The following is a 13,755-nucleotide window of genomic DNA, read 5'->3' as shown; positions in this document are numbered from 1 at the left end:
GAAAAAAGTAACCAACAGAACTTGTGGGCAGAGACCGGTGTGTGAATTTCAGACTATGGAGCGGGTGTGAAGGTGGAGATGAGAGAGAGAGAGGTGAGGGTGGACTGAATGGTGTTGGGGGGGTGGGATGTTCAAGATGCCATTAATATGCTGAGCCCGGTGGCTGAGGCCTGGGATGCCAGCCCTTAGGAGGTGGAGGCAGGAGGATTTTGCCGTGAGTTTTTCAAACCATCTGGGCCACAATGAGGTCCTATCTAAAAGTAAAAAAATGCACAACGACGTTTAGTGAGGAGGCTGACAAGGAACCAGTGAGCAGGTTATGTCAGGGTCTGGAGCTTCTTGGCAGGGGGCCACGGAAGCGTTTGGGGGAGGTGGCGGCGTCTGGAGCCCTCACACCATCCCCACCATGTAGAGACATCCACCGGAAGTGTGAGAAACTTGCCCCTTACAGCGCCTGGAGGCTGGGTAGGGTGGTGTCACGGTCGTACGGATGGGTATATCGAGGAGACTTGAGGCAGAGACAGCCAGAAAGAACAGGCCTCCTTGAGAGTGAGCACCATGTCCTGATGTTGCTCTCGGGGTTTCCTCGTCAGAGCTGCAGCGTGCTCCCCAGACAGACTGCCTGCCTCTACCATCCCCCTCACGGGTACCTGACCCTGAGTGGACCCAGCAGAGCCATGGGCAGGTTTCCTCTGGACCCTGTGTGCGTGCAAATCCAGTCAGCAGAGGGTCCAAGGCTTGTCTGGACTTGTCTGGAGTGGGGAGTAGGGGTGGTAGGGTCACGCCTCACACAGGGAGGACCTACTAGGGCCCTGAGCTCTGCATTGGCGCTTTGCGTCCCCAGGAAGACAAACAAAATGATTTTTTCCTCCTGACGGTAACTCTTCTCTTGAAGACTCTTGATCTCTAAGCAGTGAACTTTGCCGTGGGGAAGGACCTGCCCAGCAGCCATGGAAAAGCCCTTAGCTGAAGTGACAGGAATGGACAGATGGAGAGCTCTGGGTTGTGTTGCTGTGTGGGGAGATCAACCAGGGAGGGGCGGGGCAGCGGCCATTGACAGAGGCATTGGGAACAGAGGCTCTTAGAGCCTGGGCCTCCCCCTGCCTGGATCAGTCCCCCGGGGGAGGGCACACAGGCGGCGTGTGTGGGCCTGGCTGGGGAGGGCGTCCCCTGCATGTCTGTGAGGTGACACGCTCATCCTAAGTTTCTCTCTCTCTCTGTTGAGTACATGACTTTGTTTCTCGTGCATCAGTGTGTTTGCTTCTATGGATGTTCGGGTGCCGTGTTTTCCAGTTTGAAAGCTTCCTGGCCTCAGCAGGGAAAACCCTGGAGCCTCCTGGGATGACACATCAGATAAAAAGCTCCAGAAGTCTGAAGTTGTCGGGTTGACATAAAGATGGAAGTGCCTGATGTCCTCAGCCTTCACAGGGTGACCTCGGCCTTCACAGGCTGTTCTCTGTGAGGGCGCACAGACAAGGCCCCGTGTTCAGAAAATGGCAGGGGGAGCATTCCTGCCCAAGTGTCATCGTTATTGAACTCTGTTATAAATCTAAAACATTACAATGTTGATGACCTTCAGTGACATCTTATGAGGAATCAGGGTTTTGGACCTTTGGCTAAGAGCCCACATCGGATTTTCATGCTCTACTTGTTTTAGTTTTGCTTATTTTAAGGGGAAATCTGTGAAAATTCTACCCACCAGAGACATAGCTGATGGGCAGGAGAGACGTCCCAGTAAAGCGTTGACTGTACAAGCATGAAGACCTGCGTTTGGATCCCCAGACCCCTACGGCATCGCCACGGGCTCCTGCAAGCCCAGGGCTGGGAGGTGGAGGCTTGCAGGCCGTTTGCTGAATCCGTGAGCTCGGGGTTCACTGACAGATCCTCTAAAGAGGTGGAGAGAGATTGAGGAGGACCTGCAATAGCATCCTCTGGCCTTGTGTACGGGCACATTCACCCCCATACACACAACACACAACACACACACACACACACACACACACACACTCCTAAATAAATAGTCCTATTGGAACCAGGAGAGGGCAGAAAACCCCTCGTTGTTGGAATGCGTTGCTCAGACTATGGACAAGTCACATTCTGGTGTCTTTGGTTCCTGGCATATGGACGGGTAAACACCCTTAAAGAGAACTGCTAAGTCTCCTGTCTTAACCGACATGCAGATGTCCAAATAGCTTTCCTGCAGTGGGGTAACAGAGGACACAGAACAGTTACTCAAATTACAGCGGAACAGCTAACTTTAAATTATTTCTGTAGAAGGACCCAATAAAAATGGAATATTCTAGCAGGATTGTCAGTTTTAAGTTACGCCTTTTTCCGCCTTTCTATTCATTACCTCCTAGTGCAGAGTTCACAAACACACACTTACGGGTCAAAGAGGAGGGCCGTGCTGGGACGTGAGTGATGAAGATGTCTCAACTGGTGGGCAACCATCGGCAATGCAGCAGGGTTGTTTCAGCTGCTGCCGTAGGCTCTAGACTCTAACGGGGGATACTGAAGCTGTCACCCCAAACTGTGCACATGCACACGGATGGACAATTATGTATGTGTGTGTGTAAAAACACAGCTTCAGTTTTTAAGCATCCAAACTAGCCAGGCGGCGGTGGTGGTGGTGGCACAGGACTTTAATCCCAGCACTCGCAGGGCAGAGGCAGGCAGATCTCTGAGTTCGAGGCCAGCCTGGTCTACAGAGTGAGTTCTGGGACAGCCAGGGCTTCACAGAAGAAACTCTGTCTCAACAAAACAAAACAAAACAAAACAAAACAAAACAAAACAAAACAAAACAAAACAAAAGATCCAAATTAAGTGGGGCTAGACTAATAGCAGAGGAGTCAGAGCCGCCGTATTTTTTTTTTCTCTAGAGAGGAAACACTAAGCGCATTTATCCTGAGAGGAGAGGAGAGGCCGCGTTTAGGTTGTATGCTGAGGGCGAAGAGCTCAGGGACAGATGGAATGAAAGCATTTGTGATGTAATGATACCATGGTTCCCCGGGGGGTGGGGAGGAGCATGCAAAACAGTCTTTTTTTCCTCCTATTTTAATAAAACACAATCATGATGCATGAAAATAATACAAAGTCTCAATGCTGGTGTCCTTTAGAATAGAAGGACACTTATTTATCCATGGGTAGAGGGCTGCCTTTGCAAGCTATGGCAGAAACTAGTATTCGTGAGAGGCCATATGGACTGCAAACTCTAAAATATTTAATATTTCACTGTTTATAGAAAACATTTACAGAGTCTCTGATGTAGGCTCCGAGAAGCAGCGGGCTTCGTCTGTTTTGTATACACTGATGCATTTTGACTAATGGGGAAGGCACTTACTAAACTAATACATAAATCAATGAGTGGCCATCATGGCTAAATAGCTGGATGGATGGGTGGATGGATGTGATAGATGGATGTGGGCGGGGGTGGATGGATAGGCAGGTGAGTGCGTGGAGGAAGGATTGACCTGTGGTGTTGGGACTGACCAGGGGCTGTAGATTATGAGTCTGGAGCAGCCTCCATTCTTGTGGGAGTTCATCCAACAAGCCCCATCCTCCTCCTGAGAAGCAGGCCCATTAGACAGCAATTGGAGGTTTCGTCAGGAGAGGCCGGGTTCTAATGATGGCATCTGGATAATGGGCTGCAAGTCAACCGTGGGGCAGCAGATACAGAGACCAGAGCTGCTGACAGATGAGGAGAGAGTGGGAGGAGCAGGAGGTGGTGACCAGGGGTTGCCACTTGGAGGGCCTGAGTAAGGACAGAGGTTGAAGTCACAGAGTTGGGCGTCAGACTGTCATTTCCCGGAACATGAAGAGCGCAGGGCCGTGCCTGAGCCTCACTCCTGGCGCTGTATTTTCTGTTTTCTTCATCCAAACTTTATCATCACTTTATATAGCAAAGGATTTCCCACCCAGCTTCTCTTGGGCCAGGCCCGTCAGAGATGAAGGATGGAGGCTGTCCTCCAAGTTCGTGACCTCCTGTGACCTCAGGGTGTTAACTTAGTATTTGGAGTATCTAAAAGGTGAAGTGAGATCAGATGAGTAAATTAGGATACAGACATAGAGGGATGACCAAGTGGAGATGGAAGAAGATGCCACAGAGACCATCTGTGAGTAAGGAAATGGATGCTATTTCCCAGAGGCCAAGCCAGGGTTCCCAGGCAGGGTTGGTGGGGGCGGATATTAATCACATTCATACCACTTCCAGGGTAGAGGGGAAAGATGTTCCCACTTGGAGAAACACCACTTTATATTATTCCCTGCTCATACTGTGTCCACGAGTGACCAGCTATGACCCACAGATGAGCCTCAGAACCTCCCTGCAGGCCGGAAGCTACTGCCTGGGGCGTGGGGGTGGGGAGGGGTGAAATGTGCTGGTACGGCCAAGCCCCATGTTCTCAAAGAGGCGGCCTGAGAGAAGGGGGCCTCTATTTACAGAGAAGACAGGAATTGAGCGGCCATTTCTTGATTGTGACTTTCTCAGGGACACCATGTTGGCACTTGAGCATTAGCACACACGTGATGAGCAAACAGGCCTCTTCACCATAGCCAAGTAAGATCAGAGAAGACATGCTGTGGTTAGCTGCAAAACTGCCACTGAAGTATACAGGCCTCCCTCCCTGCTCTCTAGACCAGGCTGGCTTTGAACTCACAGAGATCCGACTGCCTCTGCCTCCAGTGCTGGGATCAAAGGCGTGCGCCACCACCGCCCAGCTTCAAAGGTTTCTGAGATGGAGGCAGGCGAAGTTTTACTACAGACAGAGAAGGAGGTAAGTAAAGTAGCGCAGCCTCAAGTCAAGGAAAGCAAGCAACCGGGAGCAGCCAAGAGAACAAGGACTGAATCCTGCACATACCCTCCTGAGAGGCCCGGTTCTACCACGCTGGTCTCAGCCAACAGACTTTGGACAGCTGCCCTCTGGTACTTCAAGACTGTGTGTGTGTGTGTGTGTGTGTGTGTGTGTGTATAAGTAAAGAAATAAAAGATTGTAGGCTGGGTATAGGTGACTCCTGCCTATAATCTCAGCACTTGAGAAGCTGAGGCTGTGACAGGGGGATTGCTGTGAGCTCAAGGGTAGCCTGGGCTACCTAGTGAGTTTCAGGCCTGGACTTCAGAGTAGAGCTCAGTCTCTCTCTCTCTCTCACCATACGTTCCTCACCCAACGTGATGGGTTTTCCGGTGGCGCTTTTGCTCAGGCTCATCACGTGCTGCAGCCATACCTAGGCAGCGGCCATACTTAGGCCCACCTGGGAGAGAAGATACGCTGTGCTTTTCTGTTTTCCTCAGGGTGGTGTTGTCCAGTCCCATTCTCCTTTCCTGAATGATCCCTTCCCCAGGGGAAACAACCCCATGGGAACACATGCTCCATTTTCTTGTGGCCACCTGCCTGTTGGTGGGGACAGCAGCTGATTTCACAACGTGGCTGTCAGGGAGACTGGCATAACTGGCTTCCCTTGCATGCATGTTACCTTAGACTCCGCCGGGGTCCCCAGGGTCATCTCTCCCCTGACCACCCTGCGCCTGAGCTGTAACTGCTCAAGAGTGTCCTGATGGCCATCGTATGCGCTTTTCTATATTGTGTCTGTTTTCGGAGATTCTAAAATTTTACATGGGTTGTCCTCTATTTCCATATTATAAATATTGTTTCTCAGTTTCTTTCCACCTCTTATTTTATATTCTTAAGATTTAACTTATTATTTATACAGAAGAAGTCACCAGATCTCATTATAGATGGTTATGAGCCACCATGTGGTTGCTGGAACTTGAACTTAGGACCTTTGGAAGAGCAGTGTTCTTAACTTCTGGGCCATCTCTCCAGCCCATCATCACCTTTTATTTTGAGACAGGGTCTCAGTAATTTGTGCAGGCTAGCCTTGAGCTCTCTCTCTACAGCTCAGGCTGGCCTCAGATCCATAGCCTCTTGCCTCAGTTTCCTAAGAAGCTGGGATCAGAACTCTGTGCCACACCAGATGTGGTAGGGCACTCTTTTAATGCCATCGCTTGGGAAGCAGAGGCTGATGGATCTGTGAGTTTGAAGCCAGTTGGTCTACACAGCAGGGTCTAGGCCAGCCAGAGCTACACAGTGAGACTTGGTCTCAAAAACAGAACAGAACAAACAACAAGAAAACCCCATGGCACCAGCCCCCCTGTGGTAATTTATCTTAATTGCCACCTGGAATCAATGGAGAGTCTTGACTCTGGGCTTTCAGGAGAGATTACCTTGGGATAGGGGAGATTCTTCCGTAGAGGGGGTGTGTTCTGGCCGTGGCCCAGATCTGAAGAGGTGGGGAAGCAATGTTGCTTGCTTCCCGGCCTTTGCTTCTTGCAGGTGAGGGCATCTAACCCAACATCAATGCCACCATCAAAGAGCTCAGCATCTGTGGGGCTCTCGGCCTCTCCAGCAGGCAGATAGCCACTGCCACCCCCAGCCCACATCATAAATTCTCAGAGCACCACTCTGTGTCCCCAGTAGGGCGGGAGAGTTTCTCAGGAGGGCCCTGGGATTCCCAGAGTATCTTCGGCATGGCCAGCCACTCGGGTCTGCAGAGAGAGAACCAGGTATCGCCATGGCTCACTTGCTCCTCTGAAAACATAGGCGTTAATTATCAAGTCCTTCGAAGGACGTGGGAGAGGGCGGCTGAGCAACCCGCACGTTCTTCGGGTGTATACCCAGGGGCGGCGCTGCCCGGGCAGTGCTATCTTTAGTTTCTTCCAGAGCTGGGCCCCTGGGCCATTCCTCCCTGTAGTATTTCTCCCCACCACACCCTTCTAAAGTCTGCTGTTTGTTTTCCAGATGATAGCCATTCTGATTGGAATTCGGTGAAACCTGAGTGTAGCTTTGACTTGCATTTTCCTAATGAATATGGAAATTAAAGTGAACTCCCCACCCTCCACCCCCAAGACAAGGTTTCTGTGTGTAGCCTTGGCTGTCCTGGACTCGCTTTGTAGACCAGGATTACCTCAAACTCACAGAGATCTTCCTGCCCCTGCCTCCCTGAGTGCTGGGATTGCGGGCATGGGCCAGCCTGCCCAGTTTAAAATAAACATCTTCTTGGATTTTTAATCTCACACAACCCCATCAGCCAGCTCTTGCCCTCCTCTCCTGGGCTATCAGAGATGGCAAGGCACCTGTGTGTAGATGCCCTAATCCATCCGGTCTATCAGGCTGGTCTTTGCTTAATACTTTCGTTCACAGTTCCTTTTTGGCTCTCGCTCCTACTTTGTGACCGGATGTGCCACTCGGACAGGAAGCAGGTGACATGAGAAGAGTCACATGCAAACGCCCCGTTTATTAGGATGCAACAAGTGGCGAGCCTTCGAAGGGCTCCGTACTTAAGCAAGGTGAGTCATTCAATCCCGTGATCCCTTGCGGCTTTAAAAACCATCCCAACCAGGTAACCAGGTACGGATTGCTTTACGACTCATGACTGACTCACAGAAGCAAGGATTTGAAGCCAGCGAGTTGGTGAACGTGCCATTTGCTAACTGGAAAGTCAGCTGCTCGGCACAGCGCATGCCTCTCCAGAACCCAGCCGAGATGACAGCTCATTTATCCTTATTATCAAAGTCACCATCAGAAAAAAAAAAATCAGGTGCAAATTATCGTGGGCTTAGAGATGGCTTCATCCCTCCGTGTCTCAGTCCTCCGTCTCACGATGGTCAGCCCCAAAGCGCTCCAGAGCAGTGGAACGTGAGCCGTCGCATGGCCTCTTTTTGAGGTGACATCGTTCAATTTGTCATTTTTTTTTCCTCCTGGAGAGTCTTATGACATGAGGGGGAAACTGATTTTTCTTGCGTGTCTAGATCCATACAAGTAGCCCGGGCTGGGTTGATGCTGAAGAAGAGTCATCCCTGCGGCCAGGTATCCCAGCATCCACCCGGGCTCCTGTTTCTTCTGCTGTCAAGGCCAAGGTGAGTCTACCAGTTAAACTTTCTGCACCACGGAGGGCACTCCAGGCTGTCCTGGGGACAGACACAGGGTGGCTTCCGAGCCTCGCCTTGAGCGGGGGTGCTGCGCCAGGCTCTTGTGCCGAGGCTGTGCCCTTTTGCCGGCTCCTGTCTCTTTTGTATCCGGTGCCCTCGGCTGCGGTTTGGATATGCTGGGAACCTGGTCCCCAGCGCAACAGCACTGAGTTTTCATTCACAGACCTTTTTGTACTGCGTGAGTTCAAACTGGGTATGTCTTAGGACTTGGGGTCGAGGCGGGGGCTACAGCATGAGAGGCAACGAACGCCCTGAGTGCTCAAATACTCTTCGTGACTCAGTGACACCATTTACCACACACACACACACACACACACACACACACACACACACACACTGTATCAGCTTAAAGGGCCTTAATATAAAATCTGGAATGCGAGTCTCACAGATGCTGGCACTTGGTCCCAGCATGCCTCACTGCAGGGCACCGATCACAGACGCTAGCCCTGTATCCCTGCTTGCCCCACTCAGAGTACATGGGTGGGGGGAGATAGTTGCAGCGGAGACAAAGAGAGACACTTTGTGTTCTATACAGATTGAGAAGCTGGACCGACTAGCTGTCTTATTTTCAAGATGGAAGATTGCCCGGGAGTCAGGCTGTGTTGTGGTGAGACGAACACGATGAAAACTCTCGATAAGCAAGGGGATTTTAGTATTCCATAAAGATTTTTATCGGGGTTTGATTATCTAACTTAAATGAGCACTGCCTTTTGCAGCTGAAATACAGCCGGAACTCCTGCATTCTGGGCTGCATGAAATCAACACTGCCACCTGCTGGCAGCTTTCCTCCCCTTCAAGGAGCTGATTTGGAAGAGGAATTAGAAAATAACTTGAAATACTACCTCCCCCCACCCCCCAGTGATTTTATTCATGAATAAGTTAGTCCCTGTGACCAACCCTCTTTCTCCTCTCAGGGGTGGGAGGGGCGGGGGTTGAGCTGCGGCAGGCAGCAGAGTGTGACGTAAGAAGAAGCTGTCCGCCAGGCAGGGCCAGGCCCTGAGGGAGATGGCAGAGTGAGCCCTGCTGGGGTCCTGCTGGGTAGGTTCAGCAGTCTAGGCCTCCACCTCAGAGCCGTCCGTGCTGTAGCTCGCTCACATGGAGCTGCGGCCGGGTAGCTGAATTTCCCATGGGATGGAGTTTCCAGACCAGCTCGGAGAAATGTTCTCCAGTTGGGAGAGGGGACTGTACCGAGTCTGCTGTGTGTAATGGAATGAGTAGGCTAGAGGCTTTGTATTTTAAAGACTTCTCCTTTTCCCAAAGAGCGAGGGAGGAGGGCGAATTGAGCTCAAGAGTTTGAGACCAGCCTGGACAACATTGTCAGACCCCCCATTTTTTTTTTTTTTTAATTTTGAGACAGGGTCTCTGGTTGCTCTGCCACTGATTTGTAGACCAGGCTGGCCTCTAACTCACAGAGTTCTGCCTGTCTCTTCCTCCCCAGGGGTGGGATTAAAGGTGTGCACCACCACACCCAGCACCAGAAACAAAACAGGAACAACGACAAAACCTTTCACAAAGAATCTTTCAACTAAAGCATCTTAAATGAAACATAACTCAGGAAAAAAAAATCTTGCATTATGTGTCATCTGGTGGCACCGCCTGGCAGCATGCTCAGGATTTAGAAGACCCAGTGAGAGGCTGGCTGTGATCGGGCCTGAAATTCAGAACAGCAAGGAGATGATTTTGGTAGAACTGGCAGGTGCTGATGTTAAAGCAGGAATGTGAAGCTGAACAGAGAGCTCGGTGGTTTAGAGCCCTGGTTGCTCTTGCAGAGGACCTCAGCATGCACGGGGCTGCTCACAATCACCAATCCCAGGACATTCAGCCCCCTCTTCCGGCCTCTGTGGGTGCCAGGCACAAATGTGGTACACAGACAAAACACTCAGGCAAAACACACACACATAAACTGAACCTAAAATCATTTTAGAAAGTGTAATGCTAAAGACAGAATTACAATGGTAATTTAGGAAGGCCATTAGTGTTGAAATGTATGTATAGGAACACTATAAATTAAAACCTCACAGATTTGGTTGTAGCACCTGTTGCTTATTTCATTAATACTAAGCTATGAAATAATTATCGAGATATACAAGTTCCCAGCCGGGAGTGGTGGTTCACGCCTATAATTCCAGTAGATCTGCAGCCTGGTCTGCAAAGTGAGTTCAGCATAGCCAAGGCTTCACAGAGAAACCCTGTCTCAAATAATAATTAATAATTAATAATAATAATAATAATACAAGTTCTACTTTGCTAAGATAAAAATTATGAATTGCCTCTTAATGTCATCAGTAGAAATTTAACTTTTCATAAAAATATCATATAATTACTAACATGTTGGCACATGATAAACTACTATATCTAATAGCATGTTGATGGGGCTGGAGAAACGGATCAGCACCAGCTGCCCTGGCAGAGGACCCCGGCTCTGTTGCCAGCACCCACATGGAGGCTCATGACTGCCAGTGACTTTAGCTTCAGGAAATCTGTTGGTGTGGCCTCCAAGAGCACCTGCTAGCACATGCTGCATGCACAATCAGGCACACACCTACACAAAAACACAAAATTTAAAAACATGCTAATGGAAGTCAGGGCGGGGGTGCCACATGCCTCTAATCCCAGCACTGGGGAGGCAGAGACAGGCAGAGCTGCTCCACAGAGTGAGCTCCAGGACAGCTGAGGCGACACAGAGAAACCTTGTCTCAAACAAAAACAAAACAAACAAACAAACAAAACCAAAAAGCCAAACCAAACCAGCTACAACAAAACCATGCTAAAGGAGCGCTTTCTAAGTTTCCTGTGATGTTTATATAAATCGATATTTTGATACTGTTTTTCCGAAGTGTTACCACTGTCTAATTAATAGGGAATTAAAAGAACATTTACGAAAAAGAAGTTATTTCGAGTTGTATTTTAGTATCTTGCCGTTCCACATAATGAAATTATTATTCACTTAGCACTTGTGAAGAGCTGGGCCTGTCAGCCAGGCTGGGATGGAGGGCCCCACAAGCTCAGCGCTGGGCCGCTTGGTCCATTCCTCCGGTTGCTGTTTTCCTTGTGAAGAAATTCTCAGTGTGAGTTTGCCTCATCCCTTGAAATGTCAGCCATACTCACGATGTCCTGCTGGAAGTTTATCACGGGTAGGTTAAAAGACGTCCTTGTCTCATTTGTTTTCTGTCTATAACAGATTTTTTAAAAAATGACAGTCATGTGCATTTTGGCGTCCTCCCTCCAAGCCCTCATGGCTGGCTCTCTTTCCAATCCATGGCCTCTTGTTTCATTAATTAATAATTAATTAATATGCATATGTGTAGATGTATAGACATATTTCTGGATATAACCTGTCTGTGTAATGTTCCTTGTATGTGGATGTTTGCAGGGCTGATCATTCGCTATCAGACAACCAGTTGGTGTGCTCTTCCCTGAGGAAACTAAGTCTTTTCTTTTTTTTCTCTTTTGGGTTTTGAGACAGGGTTTCTCTTTGTAGCCTTGGCTGTCCCAAACTCTCTTTGTAGAGGACAAACATTACACAGTGAAGCCCCGTCTGGAAAGCCCCCTCACCCCCACCCCCGAGAAGGAAGGGGTTTTATTGGCGACACGTGGTCACACGGAGAAGACGCCTCACAAGTGGAGGCGGGCACATTCCTGAGCTGGCTCAGTTCAAGGTCACCTGCACCGTGTTAAAAATGGCGAACAGCGCTGCCTTCCATAGAGCAAGGTGTAAGTCGCCTGAGAAGCGTGAGTACAGAGAGGGCGTGTTTGTTGGCATACCTTCAAAAACTACTTTATTTTGGTTTCTTATGCCTCTTCCTCCCTTCTCCACCCCCATCCCTTCCAACACTCCAACACTAGGTGGGAGAGAAGGAAGGTTAGCGGGGAAAGGGGGCATAGTTTGCTTTGGCTACTTCCTCCCGTTAAGGCTCCTGGGGCTCTTTGGGGCAAGTCCAATCCTCGTGTCAGGAAATCTCCAACTTCCTATCACACTGCCTCAGCAGCAGCCAGGAGCAGCACGGGGTGGGGGTGGAGGGACCGGCAGCCTTCTTCCTTGGAGCCCCCTCAACGTTCTCTGGGCCCTGGCATTAATTCCCTCTCCATAGTCCTCAGATTTAAGCTACCTGCAGCTGGCAAAGAGCTCCTCTCAGAGCCCACACGAGGCAAATAGTCAGCTGCTGTGGACAATCTGAATCAGCCCCATATCCCACACCTGGGACTAACACAAAAACACGTTTACATATCATAAATCAAAACTTCCACAGCATGGGTTTTCTTTGAGTTTCTCAGCAGGCCTTACAGCCGTGTGCCGGCTGTGAGCTGAGAAGCCGCGTCTGCAGTGCCTCCCTGACTGATGAGAGCTTCAGTCCTGTGGAGATTTGAATGTTGCAGGTCCAGGGGCTAGTTACCTTGTCTCCAGCTGGTTTTGGCCCTCTAGAGTAGTCGCTTCTTGCCCACCTCTATGTCTAAAGAAACATGTTGGGAGTAATAAATAAAAAAAAACTTTTTGGAATTTATGAATTTAGCAGACCACTAGTTATCACCAACAAAAAAGCTAAGAATGTCATCAGGTAGCATCTTGGGCCAATAGGAAAGCCTCTCCCATCTTGCTGTAGCCACTTCTCTGGTTTGTGCTGTGCCCAGATCATAAGGTCCCCAAAAACCACCAGGAGCCGGACCACGTATGCAAGAGCAAAGAGCTTTATTTAGGCTTAAGCTTGGCCTCTCTCTCATCACCAATGCAGTGGATCAGAGAGGAGAGCCCAAGCAGCTGCATGGCAGGGTTTTTATTTGGGGTTTGAGCAAAAACCCCGAATTCCCAGCTTAGCAGTTACACGATTGGATGATATTCAGCAAGGGCAAGCTTGTTACAGAGTGATTGGCTGACTAACATAACTGACATTGAATGAGCTATCTGTAGACCTCAGGAATGTTAGGTGGGGGGGCTGCTCAGCATTCCTGTATTTTCTCCATTATACTTATTCCCTCTTTATGTTACTTTTTAATTAACAGTTCCTAAACCCCATGGACCCCAACCACATCTCCAGTTTCCTCTTCAAGCTATTTTATCCACCTATCACATCTTCTCCCTCAACTCAATCTAATATTTAATCCTTATCTTTCTTCACCACCTTCCCTCCTATTTCTAATCTTAGAAACTGGAATCTGAGGACACTCCACGCTGCTCTAGGTTGTTTCTCCTACAGCAGTTATTGGCATCAAAGGGTCCACTGCTGTCAAATGAGTGCTATGGCACCTGCAGTGCAGTGTCAAGCAGCTGCGGTTGCTCCCACAGCTAATACCCTACACAGGCGCTCTGTGCTCCTGGACTGAGGAGCTACTTCCTCAACTACACACCCAAGCCCCACGTGAACACTGCAAATACTTCACCTGAAAGAACATAGCTAATCAAAATCGAACCAAGCAAAGAAATCACACCAGATGCTTATCTAATGCCATAACATAAGAAACAACAGAAAACAAACAAACAAACCAACAACAACAACAAAAAAAACCAAGGCAACAAAATGCCTCCAAAATTTAGTGATTCTACAGTAATGGTTTCTACTTAAAGTAAGTTAGATGAAATCCCAGACAGAACTCAAAGGAATGATTGCAAGTATATTCAAAGAAATAAAAAGAAAACAAGCTTCTAAGGACACAGTGAACAGTGAATAAAATAAGGAAAGTGATTCAAGATATGGAAGAAGAATTCAACCAGGACAGAAATATTGAAGAAAATCAATCTGAAATTGCTGGAAATGAAAAGCAGAGCGAGGCAAATA

The sequence above is a fragment of the Meriones unguiculatus genome, chromosome 11, assembly GCF_030254825.1.
Source record: "Meriones unguiculatus strain TT.TT164.6M chromosome 11, Bangor_MerUng_6.1, whole genome shotgun sequence".
NCBI classification, from domain to species: Eukaryota; Metazoa; Chordata; class Mammalia; order Rodentia; family Muridae; genus Meriones; species Meriones unguiculatus.
The sequence above is the reverse complement of the archived record's forward strand: the minus strand, read 5'-3'. Positions refer to the sequence as shown.